Source organism: Thamnophis sirtalis, unplaced genomic scaffold, assembly GCF_051295495.1.
Source record: "Thamnophis sirtalis isolate CommonGarterSnake01/CBP01778 unplaced genomic scaffold, rThaSir2_p1.2 scaffold_11, whole genome shotgun sequence".
Lineage (NCBI taxonomy): Eukaryota > Metazoa > Chordata > Lepidosauria > Squamata > Natricidae > Thamnophis > Thamnophis sirtalis.
This window is the reverse complement of record NW_028261391.1, coordinates 40,266,184-40,286,187: the sequence shown is the minus strand read 5'-3', so window position 1 is coordinate 40,286,187 and position 20,004 is coordinate 40,266,184. Positions and strand designations below refer to the sequence as shown.

General features: G+C 39.0%; 1 protein-coding gene and 1 pseudogene across 6 annotated transcripts in view; one reads left to right on the top strand and one right to left on the bottom strand.

The window, feature by feature from the left end:
- DGKG (diacylglycerol kinase gamma) overlaps window positions 1-18,387 on the bottom strand; it is a 159,362-nt gene extending 140,975 nt beyond the window's left edge. For 2 of the 5 annotated variants that reach the window (XM_087725583.1, XM_087725580.1), the window contains exons 1-2: window positions 17,788-17,908; window positions 15,562-15,643 (exon numbers count right to left, since the gene is read on the bottom strand). The gene's annotated coding sequence lies outside the window, so the exon portion shown is untranslated. Of the gene's footprint in view, window positions 1-15,561; window positions 17,032-17,787; window positions 17,915-18,281 lie in introns of those variants that run through there. The other 3 variants (XM_087725584.1, XM_087725581.1, XM_014051777.2) reach the window with 3 other exon arrangements.
- Window positions 1-20,004, top strand: part of LOC148043619 (transient receptor potential cation channel subfamily M member 2-like) — a 55,323-nt pseudogene that overhangs the window by 26,049 nt on the left and 9,270 nt on the right. The window lies entirely within an intron of this gene.

Here is a 20,004-nt window from a genome sequence, read left to right as displayed (position 1 = left end):
TCAGCAAAATATTGTAATAAAATGAAATAAAATAAAAGCTATTTTACTAGCTTCAAGTAAACAGTTAAAATGACCAAGAGTTCCTTCTAGCACAATGGTGCCCATAGAAAGTGTACTGCATGTCTCTGTATTTCTAATTAAAATTGGGACTACAGTTAGTATATTTTTTTGTTTCTGGCTGTTTGTGAATCTCATCTCTTTGGAGGATATTAAACCAATAATATATTAAAAGTGGACACTTATTTCATTTCCATTAGATTTGTGTTATTTACATGAATACGGCTTTCCTGTGAATATGTATATATGATGTATGCTTTGGGAACTGTATATGATATAAAAAACTGTATATGTATATAAAAAAACTGTATATGTATATAAAAAAGGGGGCGTGCATAAGCGTGTCTACCGTCCCTGTCCTATTGTCCCCATTTATTTGTATCCATTTTCTTGTTCATGTCCATGTTTATATTTATACCTGATATCTTGTACATGTTCGACAAACTAAATAAATACAAATACAAATGATATAGATCTTCAGGGGTATATTGAATGTCGAAATATCTTCATGGGCTGTATGGTACAGCATATACTGTATGAATGCATGTGATTGATAAACCTTCATGTTTGTTGTAAAAAATGACATTTAATGAGAGATTTTATGTTATAGATTCATTGCATCACTTCCTCACTAGAAAATATTTTTTAGAATATTTACTGATTTAAGATCAATGTTTTTCATCAGCAAACATCGCATCTATTTGTGACTCAAACTAGTCTAACCTATTTGCTTTCAATGAGCTTCTAGATACGGCTTTGAATTTATGCCAGTATTATAGTCTTGATTCTGTTAGAATAATCTGTGGAGATCTGTGAAATGTCATGCTTATTGGTCAGGGATTTGTGTACAACAGCTTGAGTTTTCCAGACAAACTGTTCTGGGGACTCTATGTTCTGATACAGCGATACCTCCTTTACCATCCTTGACTAGTTTATCTGTAATAAACAATAAACATAAAACCGTCTTCTATTATGGCATTCTCCCCTCACCTTCCAGTGGAATTGGATGCTCCAGAATTATGAGGAAACTCCTTTCTTGCAAAAATAGAACAAAACCTTTCTTGACAACCTCCCTTAATTCTGTTGCTAAAGCACACAATTGTACAGCAAGATCTGGGTAAATGGGTGTTTTGTAAAGAATGCTTAGAATTTCATTTCAAAGTGAATCTCTCAAATTAATCCACAAATATAGTTTTGATTTGGATTTCTGAATTTTGTTATAAAAGCAATTATCTATTATAGAACAAAATATGCATTAGAACAGGCATTTTACATAAAATATGATTCATAATCATGTTTTGTGAAGGAGAAAAATCTGCAACTATATACTTTGTGATAAAATACAAACTTTTGATTGATGTACATGTGAATATTCATGTAGATTCTTCTTAAAATATATATTAATGTAAATATGTGATTATAAATACATGCAAAGTTTTCACAGTTATCCATCTATCCCGTTTATAAAGTTAAACATTTTCTGTCACTGATTTGTCTTCCTTTTTAAGCAGAGGCAAGATATAAAACTCAACCAACCCAGTTAAATCTGTGAAAATCCGTTTCCTAGTTCATTTTCAGGGATAAGTCATTTACTAAATCTCTCTTCAGCTTCAATAATATTGAATATTGATACATTAAGCTTCAATAATAGGTATCATGAAAAGGCCCTGGAGACATATTTTCCCTAATTCCATGTTCTCAAAGAGTTGACTACATGGAACATATTGGTTTATCAGTTGGAAAACTTAAAACTATCTCTGCTGTTGCTTTTTCTTTCTTGAAATATTGCAAGGAAGCAGATTTGTCTATCTATCTATAGAAATATACTTGAGATAACAAACAATACATTTTTAGTTTAGCTGATATGTAGCTTAGCCAGGGTATAATGTTATAAGGATCCTCTAGCTCTGTGAGCGAAGACTGTTATAACTTTTAGATTAAGTATTCTAATATAAAGCTCATTATTGAGATTCTGCAACTCTCCTTCTAAAAGTATTGAGTGATGCCTCCAACAGAAGGATGCCCATTCTATGTTCTATATATAGAAATATTTTTGTGAAGTCACAATGAGGAATTACATATATAGGAGCAACTATTGAAAATACAAAATTCAAACAGGAAATGACAATTTGGAACGAAAAAATAATTAACTATTTAGTGCTGCTAACATTGAATAAAGAAACTGATATGCACTGTTCAGGCAGTGTGAGATCTCTGTCTGAACTTAGGTCTCTGCCCTCATTGTCTCTCTCTCTTAATTTCTCTGTGAATCTTCTTTGCTTGCTGCTTTATAATATTTTGCCTTTCCACCCACATGTCCCTATGGAGTATGGTGATACTTGAATAAATAAAACTAATATGCTTGCTATTGCAACATCACATCATGAACAGGCTGCACCTTATCAGTATTGCAACATGAACTTTTTCACTTCAGAGGAAAACTGACTTTTCTTAAGGACAGAGAGAGTTCCTAAACTGTTTTGCTCTTTCTATGACAATGTCCTAGAAACATGATTTGAACCAGTGTTTATTTTCTACATTAACAATATAGGGTGGTGGTGAGTTAGGGAGTCTACATACTGATTAATTATGAATTGGATTGTAAAATCTCTGTCTATTTGCATAAAAAGTGGAAAGGCCTTTGTGCAGCTCATTTTCGTGTTTTCTCTCTACACTACGGGTGTTAAACTGTTTTCTCTCTAGACTAGGAGTGTTAAACTCACATTGTCATGTGATGTATCAGGACTTTCCCCCCCTTTCGCTAAACTGGGCATAGGCGTGGCCAGTGTCTGACACATCCAGCCCATGGGCTGGGAGTTTGACAGCCCTGCTCTAGACCATTGGGTAAGACCATTACCCATCTCCTGCTTGTAACGTAACATAGCTAACAGCAGGACTATCTGTCAGGACCTGATGACATGGTCTTGCTTGGTAGCATAAGTCTTACAAACAAGCACAAGCAACACATAAAAAATTCAAATCAGAGGTAGCCAACCTAAAGCGTGCTAAAAAGAAGTTGAAATTCCTACTCTGTGCTCTATCCTTAATGTGGGTTGTTTATTAAAGATAAAGTGGTTGATGCTGGAAAGCAATGTAGAGGCACCCCCCTGAATCTTTTGTAAATGTACAAAAGGCTGAGTTTTGAATAGAAGCTCTGCTACAGTCTGTAAGATGGATGCTGTGAATGAATAAAGCAACAACCCCATGGAATGAAATGTGTGGGCATCCTAAATGAGGAAACAGTTAGTGGCTCACTTTCTTAGCTCCCACCACTTAATATTGCTTAAGTTCTGAAAATGAGTTGAAGTTCAGCCTGTTTCTTTGTCCTTTGAACTAGACTGGACGCTTATGTATCACCAATGAAAAAGATAAAATAGGGCCCAAGTTTTCAAAAATGCCATAAATGTATATGAATAGGGGCACATAGAAGGAGTGATTCTGCAGAATCTTTCTTAATGTTTAAGCAAGTTGAGGAAGCTTTGGTTTACTGGCATGAAATAGCCAATGGTAATTCCCAGTGCAAGCTGCAAGCTTCATCCCCTGTTCCCAGGATGTTGCCTCCTAGTCTCAAGTTCTCCTAGGCGCTGCTTGGAGTGTCCAAGCATGGGTTAACTTCAGCTTGCTGCCCAAGGACTGAGTTCAAATCTTTGTGTAGCCATGCCTCGTTTCCCACAGAGGTTCAGTTTTAAAAACTCAGTTGCCCTAAAAGAATGCAGTTGGGAGTTCCACTCCTTGAACAGCAAATTGGACTCTCCAAGCAGTCAATGTAGCCTTTTTTCTTATTTTTGGATTTAGCATATCGTGTTAGGATTCTTTTAAAAATCACTGGAGGAAAGTTCACTCCTAACTGAAGTGCGGAACAGGTGCTCAGAGCGTGGCTGCCTTCCGCGACCACCGCGGTTGAGGCACCACCGGGAGGCTCGTCAGCAGCTGCTGGCAAGCTCTAGGGGCAGGTAGGCAGCCCTCTGAGTTTGCTGTCGGTGGTCTGAATTTAGAACGGAGGCTCTACTGAGCTCTCCAAACTGCTGGCAGCTCCCTGGTGAGCTAGCAGCGGCCATTCTGGATGGAAAAAAAAATCAGCGCGCTTTATTCTCAAGCTGTTTGCTTTGCCGCAACCTGGTTTCCACAGCAGATTGCCACTGGGAGAGCTTCTTAATTTGGGATCTCGCTCTGGGTCTCCAGGCAGGTCTCCCCCTTCCCAGGAAGACTATTAAGAGTGGCTGCAAGGAGTTTGGCTCTCTCAAGTCATACCTTGTTTTATCACTGTGCAGATCTGCACTGCCTTGGGACTTCCATTTTTGGCGCCATAATATTGCTGATTGTTACTGATCCCGGCAAGGGCCTCTTTTTCTCAGAACTTGGACTGAATTAAAGGGGCATACTTCCAGAACTATTGCATTACTGGGATTATCACATCTAAAGCTCTGACCGAGAAAGAAATGTGCCATGGCCAACAGGAACGTGTCTGAAGCCAGGGATCAAGCTGAACCCCCTGCTAACAAACGCAGCAGGCCCAACCCTGCTGCTGGGGGGCAGTGCAGGCTGCCATGCAAAAGGGAAAAGCCCCAAGCCAAGAAAGTCTCAAAAGCTGCAGAAAGGTTGGCTGAAAGGAGACAGAAGGCCCTGGAGAGACAGTTTCAAAAGGCAGTTGGTGCCCAGGCACAAACTCTGCAAACCAGGGAACCACCACCACCACCAGTTTCTATAGACATTCCCTTGGTGGAGACTCCATGGGAGGGCTTTCCATCTCTGGCAGATGAAGGGGATTTTCGATTTCCCCCCAACCCTTCCAGGGCTTCCCCCAGGTCTCCTATTTCCTCTCTGGAGGAGGTAGACATGGAAGAGGCTTGTTCTCTAATGGGGGAGGAGGCTCCTCCCACTGGCTCTAGTTCTAGGGAGGCTCCTGAGTTGTCCCAAGCAATGCAGGAGGTGGTTCAATGGGCAATATCACAGGGGATTGCTAATGGCATCCAACAACTGAGTTTATCCTTGCCCCTCTTGAGCAAAGCCAAAGCCAGAAGGCAGAACACCGGAGTTCTCCCTCAACCCTCTGGGGCCTCCCCTCCTGCTTCCTCAGTGATCAATGAGGTGTCTGATTAGGAGGAAGGTGGACAGGATGCCTTGGATCTGTCGGAGGACAAGAATCCAGCCCCCGATGCCCCCGCATTCTCTGGCTTATTTAAGCCTACAATGTTCAAGGCCATTCTGGCCAAGGCTAGGGCTTCGTCCATTCAAATGGGACTTCCCGCCCAATCTGATAAGAATACCACTGATCAGGGTAACAAGGAGGATATAGGACCAGGGGATCCAGGTGCAGGCCTCTTTAAGGAAATCACTCCACATCTTGTCCAGAGACAATTCTCAACTGCTCAGCAGACACCCAAAGATTCGCAGCTTCCTGAAGGAGGCCACCAACTTATGCTCTCCGATGGTGCACCATTACCCAACTTGGGACTTGTCAATTGTCTCACCGCCATTTGAACCTATTCGCTTGGCTAGTCTATGACATTTGTCGCTTAAAACTGCCTTCCTCATAGCCATTACCTCAGTGCGCAGAAACTCAGAGCTGGCTGTGCTCTCCGTTAGGGAGGACCTTTGTATCATTCATTCGGACAGGGTCATTCTGAAATTGGACCCAGCCTTTTTACCAAAAATTAACAGTTTATTCCACAGAACGCAGGAGGTGATCCTCCCCGACTTTTGCCCGCATCCTAGCCATCCCAGGGAGCAGGTCTGGCACAAGCTAGATCTGTGCCGCGTTGTGCGGGTGTACAAAAAGAGGACGGCCTCCTTTTGCAAGTCGGAATCGTTCTTCGTTTCATTCCAACCTACATCAATGGGCAGGAAAGTGTCATCTTCCACCATAGATCGCTGGCTGTGTGCATGTATAAAGTTAGCCTATGAACAACAAGCCAGGCCTGTTCCTCCTTGTATAACAGCACACTCCAACGAGGAGCGCTGCAACGATGGCTGTCTGGGCCACTTAAGCACCCATTGAGGAGATATGTCAGGCGGCCACTTGGTCCTCGCCGTCTCCGTTCATTCAAAATTACAGACTGGACACCTTTGCCTCGGCTGAGGCTTTGTTTGGAAGGGGGATCTTACAGCGGGTCCTTGCAGCCCCTGTTACCCGGGACATTCCTTCTTCCCACCCTGGGACCACATAGCTTGGGTATGTCCCATGCTTGGACACTCCAAGCAGCACCTAGGAGAATGACCATTGACTTACCTGAATGGTTGTTCTCTAGGCGCTGCGGGAGTGTCCAAGCCCGCCCTGGGGTTTTTCCTTGTGTGGGTGCAGGACTTAGCACCTATAAGACATGGACTTTTCCATACAGCAACCTTTGGATCGGATACCTTCGTTTTAAAAACTGAACCTCTGTGGGGAACAGGAGGCATGGCTACACAAAGATTTGAACTCAGTTCTTGGGCAGCAAGCTGAAGTTAACCCATGCTTGGACACTCCCGCCGCGCCTAGAGAACAACCATTCAGGTAAGCCAATAGTCATTCTGTATCAGATTGTCTCAGGGTGAGCACCACATTTTTGCTAAGCTATATGGGAAGTGATTAGGGCTTGTCAGATAGTGATCTCGGAGTACATTTTTTGCACAAAGAAAATTTGACCCCTTTTGCAGGGAAGAAGGCAATGCAGAATTTGAAAGTATATGTATCTATATTGTTTTGCCACCAATTATTCTCTTGATTTTATTTCTAGTAACTCATAATAGCTTAGCCATTTGTGTTTGCCTATTATTTTGTCTATAAAATGCTTCTTGTGCTGAGAATGTGAAGGTGTTTTGGGGCCTAACCTGAGTTTGTATCTATTTCATATTCTCAAAATGGCACATGTAACATATTTATTTTTAAAATCCACAATAAACTTAACTTTAACCAGAAATACTCATGCCACCCAAATCTCAGGTCATGTTCTTAAAACTCCAAAAGCTTCTATTTATCAGCAGCTCCTCTCCTTTCCTACAAACCAAGCTCCAAAATATAATTTCAAATCAAGTAAACCTAGTCCTCTTTCTTTTGTAACTTATAACACCATATATTTAACTCATGTTTTTTTTTCCTTTGACACACACATTTTGATATATCTTTCTGCCACTGTTTAAATAGTGCAGTTGTCAAAACAGGTATTATTTGAACAAAAACATCATTCCAGGCAAAACACTCTTTTTATCACAGAAATTCTCCCCAGCAATGGCAGTTGTAGTTTGTCCTATCTTAATGTATTTGTTAAAACTTCATTCTATGCCTTAACATAGTTCTTTTGAAATAACATACAGTTCATGTTTGTCATAATGCTGCCAAGATATTTTATCTCAGTCTTAAAACCTGTTTTGTTCATCAATTCTATGGATTACTTTTAACTTTTACATGATTTCCAGAGATGAAGATTCCACTCTGAGTTGTTGAAGTCTCAGACTAATGAAGCTCTCTGGCTTCTGATAAAAAGCCAAGAAGGAAAGTGGAAAATCTCCTCTCATGAGCTTGCTCATACATTATGAACTATACTGTATAAATCATGACTCAATAAACTGTAATTTACTGAATACATATGTTGAGAGAGTTCACATATTACTATAGATATTATGCTTACAAACCAAACTCACTGGAAATAAACTGCTACTTAAGCAAGGAAATAAACTGCAGACTTTTAACAATGCATATAACATGTGGAATTTAATATATTATAAAGAATGAGTGCTGAGTTCATTAGTTTTCTCTTACTGTCACTTATGGAATATTCCATCAACCAGCAAACAGGTGTGTTTTCCCAAAAAAAACACAGGGTTAAGAAAGAGAGAACTGGCTGCCTCTTCATCCCCCATCCTTCTCTATTTTTTTCACATCTGAATGGCGAAATAGTCTTTTCCAATCATGGAAACCTAATTAGGATCTCTAGTATACAGCAATATAAAGATTTGTGAATGATCTGATGTTCAACTGAGGAGCATTCTAGAAACCAAAATAAATAAATAAATTAGTATCATTATCTTCAGATAATATTCTCTGGATCTTCTTCCTTGGAAAAACAAAAGATTGCAACTGCTTGGGAAGAACAATGGAAAAGCCATTGTTGAGATTCCAACTGTAAATCAGCATGTCTATAGTTGGAAATTCCCTAAGTTGTAGTTCCAGCATTTCTGGAGGGCACCTTCATGGAAAAGGCTGAGATCAATTTTATTCAATGGCTAATTGCTTTCAGAATGTTGACTTTATACAGTAGTACCCTATTTTCCCTGAATATGTGCTGTTATGACCATAATCATAGCAAAGATGTTGCTTTTTAGTTCAGTGTGTAAAAAATTTAGAGACACAAAGTGGCAGTCTGAGTGAGAGTGCCAGTTTTGATTGTGAAGTGCTTTCAAGTGCCCCTCTGGGAGTTAAGCTAATGGAAGACCAAAGCAGTAACAGAACTCTGTCAAAAAAGTGGTGGTTTTCTACTGTAGCCCTGAAAGACAACATCTCTAATAATTCAGATCACAGCAGAGAGTGAACCTTTTCTTCCCCATCACTTGATGTTTTTAAAGCACCAGCTGAAGTGTCATTGGTAATTAGATGCTGAGCAAATGCTGTTTTTCTACAGTTGCTTAGAGACTGATATAAGACCCTTTGTACATGTCCAACTGCTAGTGTTGCTACCAAACTGAATCCTATTCTCTGTTCACATTAACACTCCAGAAAAGTTATACATAAACAAGATTGAGGCAATTCACACTATTTACAGTGGTGCAATTGTTATCTAGATGATTACTTTGCATTTAAATATAAGCCTATACTTCTAAGAATGTTGTATGCACTGAATTAAGTGTTGGGAAATGAAACCCATGCACGGGAACAGGATTAATGCCCACAATTTCCCCTTTTTGTCCTGTTGAAAATTGAAATTTTAAAGAAACATTTTGAGTAAATCTAGGGCTTCTATCCAAGACTTCTGGGGAGATTTAACCGCAAACATGGGTTTACAGGAGGTGCCTCATTTATATAGATATTCCTGAAATGTTTATCTTAAAAAGAAAAAGCCAACAGGTGACTCATTCAGGTCCAAAACTGTTTCTGAACAGATGCAGAGACTTATGTTCCAAGTCAGAGCATCAGACACAATATACCATCTTAGTGCTCCTAACAATATTCACAAAGAGAATTGTTTCAGTCCATGTGTACTGAAAAACGTATGAACTGGAGCAATGTGTGCAGGCACAGACAGTGAAGCGGATTTCTCTAACATAATATTCTCCAAATAACCCTCAATATCACTAGAGTTAATGAGAAATGTAGTATCAAAATGGAAAGCATTATTTTGGAAATAATTACTATAAATGTTTGAAGCAAATGGCAGCATCACATTGACCTTCTATAGTTCAAAAGCAAAGCAAACTTGGAAACTACCAGGGCTATAGATTATCCTAGGAAATTAAATAAATTCCAAAGGAAAGCCAACCACTTTCATTCTATAGCCATAGCAACCATATGGAAGTGTCCATGAAGTTATCAGGCATTCAGTTGGACCTGAATGAAACGCTCTATATTTTACAGATTCCTGAGACTAGAATTTCTTATAGTAGTGTTATGCGTCAGAAGCTTTATTTCTCTGGGACTGCCCATAAGATTTTATTCCTCTAGAGCCTTGTAATAGGAAAATATGTATTTAAGATACTTGCAATCAGAATACTCATTAGAGTGTCTTGAAGATGATACAAATGAATTAAAATTGTGTCTTTATCACACACATATATTGTGCAATGTGGAAAATGACAGTAGAAGATTGGCCTCCTTCCCTTTTCACTGGAACCATATCACTATAATTATATCATGAATGAGACCAATAATGGCTGAATCACCTCAGTCTGAATCATCTACATTTTCTGAGCTGCTCATCCACCACAAAACCAAGCATTTAAACCAGTAATATAGTTTATTGTTAGTAAAGAGCAAGTACAAGGTTCATTTTAAGAATTGTGTAGTGACTACACTACACAATTAGGCAGCTAAGTGGTTATAATCTTAAGCACATATTTTTGAAAGTATCATTGTCACAAATGTATACCCATATCCACTGAAATTCACAGATTCTGGACCAGAGCATAACATAAAAGAAAACACTTAACACCAACTTACATTCAAACATTAAAACCTACATAAATTAAAATGGCAGCAAGGAATAAGATACTGAACAATATTGTATCTCTTATTAGCACATAACACAATTTCAGGATAATGAAATTTTTTTCTGCTTTTGCTTCCTAAAGGATTATTGAATCTCAAAATGTCAAAAAGGATACTTCTGAAGGACTGATCTTTTTATTATTGCATCAATTAACTCCAATAAAGCACAATGTTATTGTAGTTAACTCTAATTGCATTCCATAATCTACTAATATTTTTGTTTGGAATCTAATTTTCCTGAAAAATCAATTGTGCCAGATGAGAATGGAGCCACACTGGATTACAAAAACGGTTCCTGTTTGATGTGAGCACTTAGATGCCCTTTCATCTTTAACAATGCCCACTTGCCAGAATGGCCTTATTTGCAAAGTTAACCAGAGAAGCTGTGGGCACACTGTAGCTGGCATTATCTTGCTTTGGGGAAAGAGTCTGCTTACGTACCTAAGACAAGAAGCATATTTTCGTTGTGCTCACAAAGCTTCTTCCTTAAGACTTAGCAATCAATTTGAGAAGAGTAATTGATTCTTTTATTCTTTATTCCTTATTAATTGCAAAGAATATTTCACACTATTTTGAGGAACAAAAGATATGACTGTCCTATTACTGCCCTGCTCTAGTATCAATAATGTAATAGCAGCACAATCATAATGTGTGAATACAGTTACAGTGGGCACAGGGGAATTTTTCTGTGACATTTTTGTAATTGTAGCAACTTTCTTGAATCCATAAGACTCAACAGAATCTTGATCATAATTAGACTCAAGTGGAACATCCTTCTAGTACAGCTAATTTCTTTTATAAGGGAACTAAAAACCTATTCAGAATTCACTTTCTTACAAGCATGGGTTACCTGCCTTAATTTTGGCTTCTCCTAATATAAAAAAAATACTCAGTCTCCTGGTCCCTCTTCTTGCTCATTGTAATTAAGATTCTCGTCCCTTACTCTTTATTTCACACCTTCATTCTTGCAAGTAGATTTGTTCTGGTAGGCTATTTTGGTTTAGATTTAAGGATCTGTATTTTTTTTTAAATCTTCTTATAAATGGCAACCACCAGGATATACCCTTAAGGTATACAAGTCTAATGTTGTTATACTTGGGAGTCAGGTCATTTCTTCCACAGTCTCCACTTACATGTTAAGCTTAGATTTCAACCTCTATTTCTAAGTTATATTCTATCTAGCAAAGTATAATTTTTATATTTTCAAATCTTTCATAATTTATTGTTTTCTATAAATTGCTGGTTTATAATATACCTGTACTCTGTGTTTTCTCTTCTAACATAGTAGAAAAATAAGCTAGGTAGGAAATGAAAACTCCCAATAGCTTTTTGGGGACCACATGTGTTGTCTATCATCTCAATCATCCAGATCATGGTTGTCCCAAAGATGCATTTCAAAGGACAACTGCACTTTCTTGGTTTTTTCCCCCCCTTAAAAACATTTCCCTTCTCACCCAAAAAGCTTCTTCAGTTCAGTTCGCTTATCCAAGAAGCTTCTTGGATGATAAGCGAAACGTTTTCAAGAAAACACCCCCAAGAAAGTCTAGTTGCATTTTGAAAAGCCACATTGCGACAACCACATGTACTGTTTCATGTATCACCTTTCCTGTGTATGTTCAAAGATGAATCACCTTTCCTGTGTATGTTCAAGGTAAGCTTATCCTTTATTTTAGAACTGATCATGAGTGCTGACTCATCATTATTTTTTGTTCCAGGGATGAAGGCTGTAGGTCAGATATGCTCTTATCATAACCTACACAATTGAATGTGCACAGTTGAAGATTGCTCCTTTGAGACTCAAGTTTCATTTCTCCTGGTTCTGGCTGGAAACAGCATTTCAATATGTGAGGTGTCTTATCTTTAACTGCTTATAAAAAATTACATAATCCTGCAGTGAAGATAAGCTCTTAGCTTTTAAGCTATTCTACATTGCAAAAAAATACAGTGGCCTGCATTGTTGTAGTTTTGTATTCTGAAGTATATTAGCAAATGTAAAAGTAGTACTTCTACTTTTTGAAGTTGCAACCTAAACCATGTTTGATGAGTAGTTAGTAGGAAGTCTCTTTAATTCCTACATTCTGCTGCCTCTGCCCTTTTTGCTCTAACTTTTGGAATCTCCACACCATTTCTTGTTTCTATATACAAAAATAGTTATTTATAATTCAAACTTACTTTTGCTTCATAGAGCTTGGAAATAGGTTCAGCAAAATTGACTTAGACTTTATCTGTCATTTTCCTTCATATTTAATTTGTCCTACCTCAACTCTTCCATTTGGAGCTTACAATTAGCTTGTACATTTAAATGACCTATCTCAATATCTGTCTGTCTGTCTCTGTCTGTCTGTCTATATTTTAAAAAGTGCCCAATTCCCCAAATTTCATTTTCAACAACTGTATGGTATATATTATTGACTCTCTTGCACCTACTCAAGTCTATACAGCTTCACCTGCATGTGGGAAACCTGTCAACACTACAAGTATTATCAATGTAGTTCTGGCTAACATTTTGGTTTGGAGTCTGTTTTTTCCTATAAAGGCTCCAGGGTAGAAAGAGAATGATCAACGAGGGCACTTCCTACCCAACTGGGGGGAAAAATGAAGCCCAAGGAGTGCCTTTAAAAACTAATGCATGGTGTACAGGAAGAGGAAAATAATTGTTCTCTGATCAATGTCAAGAAACCTAGATTCGTGCTAACTCATATTACTCCATTAATTGGAAGAGTTAATTAATTATGAGAGTTAAAATTTTTGAGCTCCATTCAGTTGCATATGGGATGGTTTACTTCTGTGAAAATACAAAATGGCTAGAGTTCTTAACATTCTCTTTTTCCACAGCAGAAATACTCCAAGTGCTTACAGCTATGTGCTGCTCTCCTGAAGGGCTCTCCTGTTCACATAATGATGAATGGCTACATAATCAATTCAGGAAGTTTTGGAAAGCAGAAGCAGCTACATTGGAATGTCCTATGCAGTTGAGCAACATGGATTGCTTTTGCCATTAAAATAAATGAAAAGAGAATCAAGATCACGTGAAGTGTTAATACCACTTTATAATGCCTTGGTAAGGCCACACTTGGAATACTGCATTCAGTTTTGGTCACCATGATGTAGAAGAGATGTGGAGATTCTAGAAAGAGTGCAGAGAAGAGCAACAAAGATGATTAGGGGACTGGAGACTAAAACATATGCAGGAACTGGGTATGTCTAGTTTAATGAAAAGAAGGACTAGGGGAGACATGATAGCAGTGTTCCAATATGTCAGAGGTTGCCACAAAGAAGAGGGAGTCAAACTATTCTCCAAGGCACCTGAGGGTAGAACAAGAAGCAATGGGTGGAAACTAATCAAGGAGAGAAGCAACTTAGAACTGAGGAGAAATTTCCTGACAGTTAGAACAATTAATCAGTGGAACAGCTTGCCTCCAGAAGTTGTGAATGCCCCAACACTGGAAGTCTTTAAGAAGATGTTGGATAGCCATCTGTCTGAAAAGGTATAAGGTTTCCTGCCTAGGCAGGGGGTTGGTCTAAAAGACCTCCAAGGTCCCTTCCAACTCTGCTATTGTATTGTATTGTAAAAGCCATGATTTTTAGCCACCTCTTAAAAATGCAAAAATGAATCAGATTCTCCCCACACACAACCCAGAATAAATGTTAGACAGACTTTATTGCTGTTAGTAATCATGTTGCCATGGTTCTATGAGAATAGGAAACCCTATTCCAGTAAGGATTCATATACAAGTTCAGTTACACTACATCCTTCAAAATATTTGAAATAAAAGGACAGAGAATATTTGACCTTCATGTAGAGAAATGTTGATACTATGCATGCACTAATTTTCTTTTCCCTATTATTCTCCCAAATTTGAAAACGTTACTTAAAAGATAAATTAATAATACTCCTTATACTTGTGCCTAAACTACGCCCCCCCCCATTTTACCATAGTTCACTGTAACATAAATTTACATTACATTGTTGAGGTATTCTGTGACTATCTCTGACTAAAAGATTTAAGGAAAATGAGTATTTTTCATACACAAAACTATCACTGAACAGTGAAAGCTGTCAATCAGGCAAATCCATATGCAGAATAAATATTGAAATACGTTTTACCAGTATGGTAGAATATAAGACCTTAATATATATTATGATAAAAATATCAAATACAAAAATACAAATTTACAATCCAAGATTAACATATTTATTCAGGAATGTCTTATACATTTTAATTGCTTTAATTTTTAAAGTAGAATTGCTTATAATTTCAGCCCAGATGTCAATCACAAAAAAGAACTATAATAACTAATTATACAGAAAGTTTATGGTTAATTTTCTCATGCCCAAGTCCTTATAATTTAAAAAGGAACTGCCAATGTTTATGTTTTCTGAAACAAAATTCCAATTAAACCATTAAATCACATTAATGTGATTTCAATATATTGCTTAATACATTAACATTTATTAACTTAATATTGTTAATTACTAATATCAATGGTTGACCATACCAGTACTGAATATCTTAATTTTTATGGTCTAATCCACCTGACTCCACTTTTTACTAATAGTATCTACATGGATAATCAATGTAATTTCAAAGTGGGGTTGGGGGTAGTTTAACTATTAGAAGTGAATTAGTTTGTGTCATTAGCTCTAAACAAGAAATTTATAAAATTGCAAAAGAGTGGCTCAGCTGCTAAAGAAAAATATTACATATTTTATAGATAAGTATTGTGATAGATTATCTGCACAGTAAAAAATAATGGACTTCCGTTTGCTCTGCATCTTCCCAGCCCAATTCTTATTTCACTCCTTCCTCTGCCCTCTGGAATGAAGCTGACCTTGGATGAAAGAAAAAAAAAACTGAAAAGGGGCTGGACCTTTGTGGCACTCAGATGAGAGAGTACCAGGAAACCCAAGCTATAATATAGTCTACATAAGGAAGTCAAAAAAGCATCCTGAAAAAAAGACATTGGCAAACCCCTTCTGTACTGTTGCCAAGATCACAAGACAAATCTACTTATGTAATTTCTGCGAGCTGAGCATAAGGTAGTCTTTGTTTTGGTAAAATCCCTCTGAGTTTGTGCTTCAGAAATTTGGTAACAACATACCAAATAGTTTCAGTTCAATTTTCCACTTTGGGAAAGGGAAAAATATCAATACGGTATATATCTAAAAGAATATGGGTGGTGAAGGTGTGGTGGGGAGGGGGAGGCATTCAGGGCCTGCTTTTGTATCACTGGCACATTGGCTGAATTGACTGCAAAACAAAACCTCTAAAAAGCACAATCTTGTCTTCCTGCCATTTAATATTTGGTAAAATCAGCCTCCTTACCTGATGCCAGAGACACTTGCACTGCTGCTGTCAAAATTCCCAGTCAATGATGCAAATTCTGGGTATTGTAGTCCCAACACATCTAAAGAATGTCAGGTTGTGGAATTAGATGGACTCACGCAATGCTGTTTCACAGTAATTGGCAGCTCTTATTCTTTCTAGGAATTATGTTTGGCAAACGAATTCTGGTAGTGGGAGGTACTGAAGATTAAAATGGACAAATTATATTTTCTTCTTCTCTCTCTCCATCTTCATTTGTCCTTGCCTGGGTATCTGCCAGGATAGGAACACATTGCTCTTGGCAAAAGTCTGAGAAAAATATTTGCAGAAGTTTTTTTTTTGTTTAATTAAGCCTTTGGATGTTAAGAGCTGCAGGTGGGCTCCTCCTCACTACACATATATATTAGGCAAACAATGCTATGATTGTATTGGACTTCTGAAGTTGTTTATAGATGTTGGTACATTTCACCTTCAGAAAAATTAAGTGATGGGTTGGAAAGAAAGGAATTTGCAGGTGGATATCAACAAAAAAGGATCATGAAACAGGTTAGAAAAACTTCAGGAAAGCCACTACTAGTGAGCAGGCAGAATTGGGAAGCAAAAAGAAGAGTAATTTATTGTCTTAGTGGCTTCTTTAATTTGCATGTTTAAACTTTCATTCAGTGTGGTGAAAAATTGAGAATAATTGACAATTATAAAAATTGATGAGTTGAAAATATTTTTTTTCTTATTGTAAAGCCTGGATCTGGAGCTGTTTAACAAATACCTAACTGTATACATCTATATAGACAGGGTCTTAATCTGAGCAGATATGCACAAAATGCTACTAAACAATTCATTTTATAATCGTTTCTCTGCTCTTGAAAGAAATATTGCTCTTATTTAAACATGATAAGCATGTAACTATTCAGCCAGCGATGGACTTGGTCTAACATGTTACCACTCAAAATAATGGGCAAAAAACCCAAATAGATTATTTTACAGCTACCTGAAGTTCTGTTGACAAAGTGAAAAATCAATTTCAAGTCTTTATCACTTTCATTTATGTCATTATTGTACGCATTACAATATGGATACAGTATGTCCTCAACTTACAACAGTTCATTTATTGACTGTTCAAAGTTACAACAGCATTGAAAAAAGTGACTTGTGGCAATTTTTGACACTTACGACCATTGCAGTGTCCCCATGGTCATGTGATTTACATTCAGATGTTTTGACAACTGACTCACATTTAGGATACTTGCAGTGTTCTGGGGTCATGTGATCACCTTTTGTGGCCTTCTGACAAATCATGTCAATGAGGAAACCAGTGTCACTTAACAACCATATTACCCATTTAAGAACTGCAACAATTCACTTAACAAATGTGAGACAAGTTTAAAAAATGGAGCAAAACTCACTTAACAAATTTCCCACTTAGCAACATAAATTTTGGACTCAATTATGGTCCTACGTTATGGAGTACCTGTATACAGATGGGAACTATTTCCAAAAATATCATTCACAAAGCAACAAAGGAAATTTCATAAGGAAAACACTGCATTTGTTGTTAATGCATTTAAAAAATAAAATAAAATAAATAAATGTGTGTGAAAAAGCCCACAAGATTCATTCTTCACTAACATTTGAACAGAAAGTAGAGATGACCTATGATTATCTTCAAATACCCCACAGTTAAATTGTGGGATACTTCATACTGCTGTAAAATTCTTGGAACAGAGAGCATTCTTGCATGAGAACTGATGCCCAACTAGGAAATAGGTTTCTTTTCTACATAGGTTGCTTGTGGGCACATATCCCAGAAACAGCTCCTGGCCCATGGCTTCTTTCTGGCATTGATTTCCTATATGGGTTACCTGTCTATAAAACCAAACTACCCATCCAGATACACAGGCAACAAAAGCCTCTGACCCGACAAATTCACCCGTGCAATCACCAATGCCTTCCACACTGTTCAACTTCAAATCCCACCACACATACACACACGCGTGCGCGCACACACCCTCGCCTTGCCTCCCCGTTCACCACGCTTTGCGCTGCGGCACCAAAGACTGGAAGAGGAAGCCGCGTCCACCTGGCCCAGCCAGAGCGGGCTGCAGGAACAGTTGCCCTGGGGGCCGCTTGCTGCTGGGGCAGACGCGCCTGCTCTCGCCCTACATGGGGATGGAGGGAGCCGGGAGCCGCAGCGAGACGAGCCCCAAGCAACACCCGAAGCCCTCTTACCTGTGCGCAGTTAGTGGCCTTTGGGACTCGGAAATGCAAAGGCAGCCCCCGCGGCTCCTCGGGCTCCCGTCCCAAGGGCAAGCCCCGCCGCTCCCGAAACTCTTCCTCCCCTCCATGCTGAGCTAATTTTATCGCCCCCACCCCTTCCCTCGCCGCCGGGGAGCCCCCCTCCCGCCCGCTGCCGCTGCAGCGTCAGAAAATAGCACATCGCCCACTCATCCCCAGGCTCCTTCTTCGCGGAAAAAAATATTTATATTATTCGGCCACGCAAAAGGGTTTCCATGGCACTGATGACTTTCACACTGTTGCCTTGACAACCGCTCCGAGGCCATCTTGGAGGGGCTGAGAATACCCTTCCTAGACAAATAAGGCGAGCGGCAGGGACGACGGCAGCCCGCGGAAAGACGCGTAAGGGAGCCCCTCGCTACCAGCCGGCGCGCTCTCCCCCTAGCGGTCGCCCGGCGTGCCTCCCGCCAGATTGGTTTATTCCTTACCAGATCACAGACCGAGAAGGGGCTATGCTGGGATCCACAGCCCGGACAGGAGTTTGAGTGAAACTTTCCGGTCTGGAAGTTGATCGCCGTCTGCCTGACGTTGTAGAAAGCGGAAACACTGGTCAAGTTCATACAAACCACTTAGCTGAATTAATCTCTCTCTTTTTTGGGGAAATATGGTGTTTTCTGGACCATAAACATACAAGTATGGGTTACTCAAGATATTAAGCCAGAAAAGCCAATTTCGCATTCTGAGTCACCTGTTAGATCTTTAGCTGACCTGGTTAATATGTTGTGTGGACGCAGCTACAGAGGTGTCAACTCCACCAGACACACAAGACCAGGAAATCAACTCTGCAAGAAAGCTAAAACTACTTTTATTAAGAAGGCTCTAATAGCAATCTGGAAATTCTGGTTTTGCTCTTTCCTGCTTCCCCTTCTAATACTCTTGTGAATTATGAAGGTGCCAGTTCTAGCTTTTACGGCATAATTTTGTTCTCTTATAGACTTAAAATGTGCTTCATCCCTTGTTGCTTTGGTAACCAATATTACTTATCTCCATCTAGGTCATCTTTAATACTCTTTTACAGAATTCAATAATACTTGGTTCCAATCTAGATGCAAATTTATAACACAATTTGGTATATGTCAACTCAAATTTGATTGAGTTTAGTGAGCTGATGGCAAACGTGCATAGGATTGCAGGCTGCTTGAATTGTTTACTGTCTGCTTAGCACACATTGTCCATTCTATCCTATCACACTTACCATACCTTGTTTCCTTTTCTCCTCTTATGGTCAATCTGCTTGCAAATAATCCATGATTGAGGACTACCTTTCACAAACAGCATGCATGTGACCCTAGTTAAATGTCTATCACAACTGAAATTGTGTTCCTCCATTGATTTACCATTGAGTGCTTTTAGGATAGTGGCTCATCTTCTTTCTTCTGAATTACTCAAAAATGAAGGTTCATTTCAAATCCTATTGACCACAAAGAAACATCTATGTGGTTACTCTAATTATGGTTCAGAACTAGCTTGCATTGCCTTCTTTCAGGATGTTTTTTGATTTTCCACCCTGGAATTCCCTAGTGGTTCCCAACCTAAGCACTAATCATGTTATATTGACAGTCATCACCTAAAACTGTATTCTTAGGACTTCAACTATAATTTAAGGCCAATATTGGCAAAAGTTATGAATTCTGGGAGGTGAAGCCCAACACATACTGAAGAACCCATATTTAGAATCTAATTCAAACATAGCATGCATTATATTGGTGATCACCTTTAAAGCCCTTCATGCCATAAATTCAGGTTACTCGAGGGATTGTCTCACCCCACTGGGATTGGCCCATCCCACTCATGCTGAAGCAACAGCATGCTGCGGGTCCTGTCAGCCCGATTATTCTGTCTATGGGGTCCAGGAGGAGGACTTTCTCTGTTATTGCTCCTGCCCTCTGGAACATCTCCCCCCCCCTAAGAAGTTGGCCCGAATCTTCCTATCTTTTCATAAGGGGGCATAAAGACCTGGCTCTGCTAGTTGGCCTGGGGCCCCAATGGAAGAACAGCACAGTGGAATTGATAGATCGAGTAACAACAGATCCCCTCCCCCCCATTCCGCCTCTGCCTTCCCCATGTGTCCTTAGATTTTAATGTTTGGTTTTAATGTGTGAGTGTCTGTTGTATGTGTGTTGTATGTATATGTATATTATGTCTGAAAGC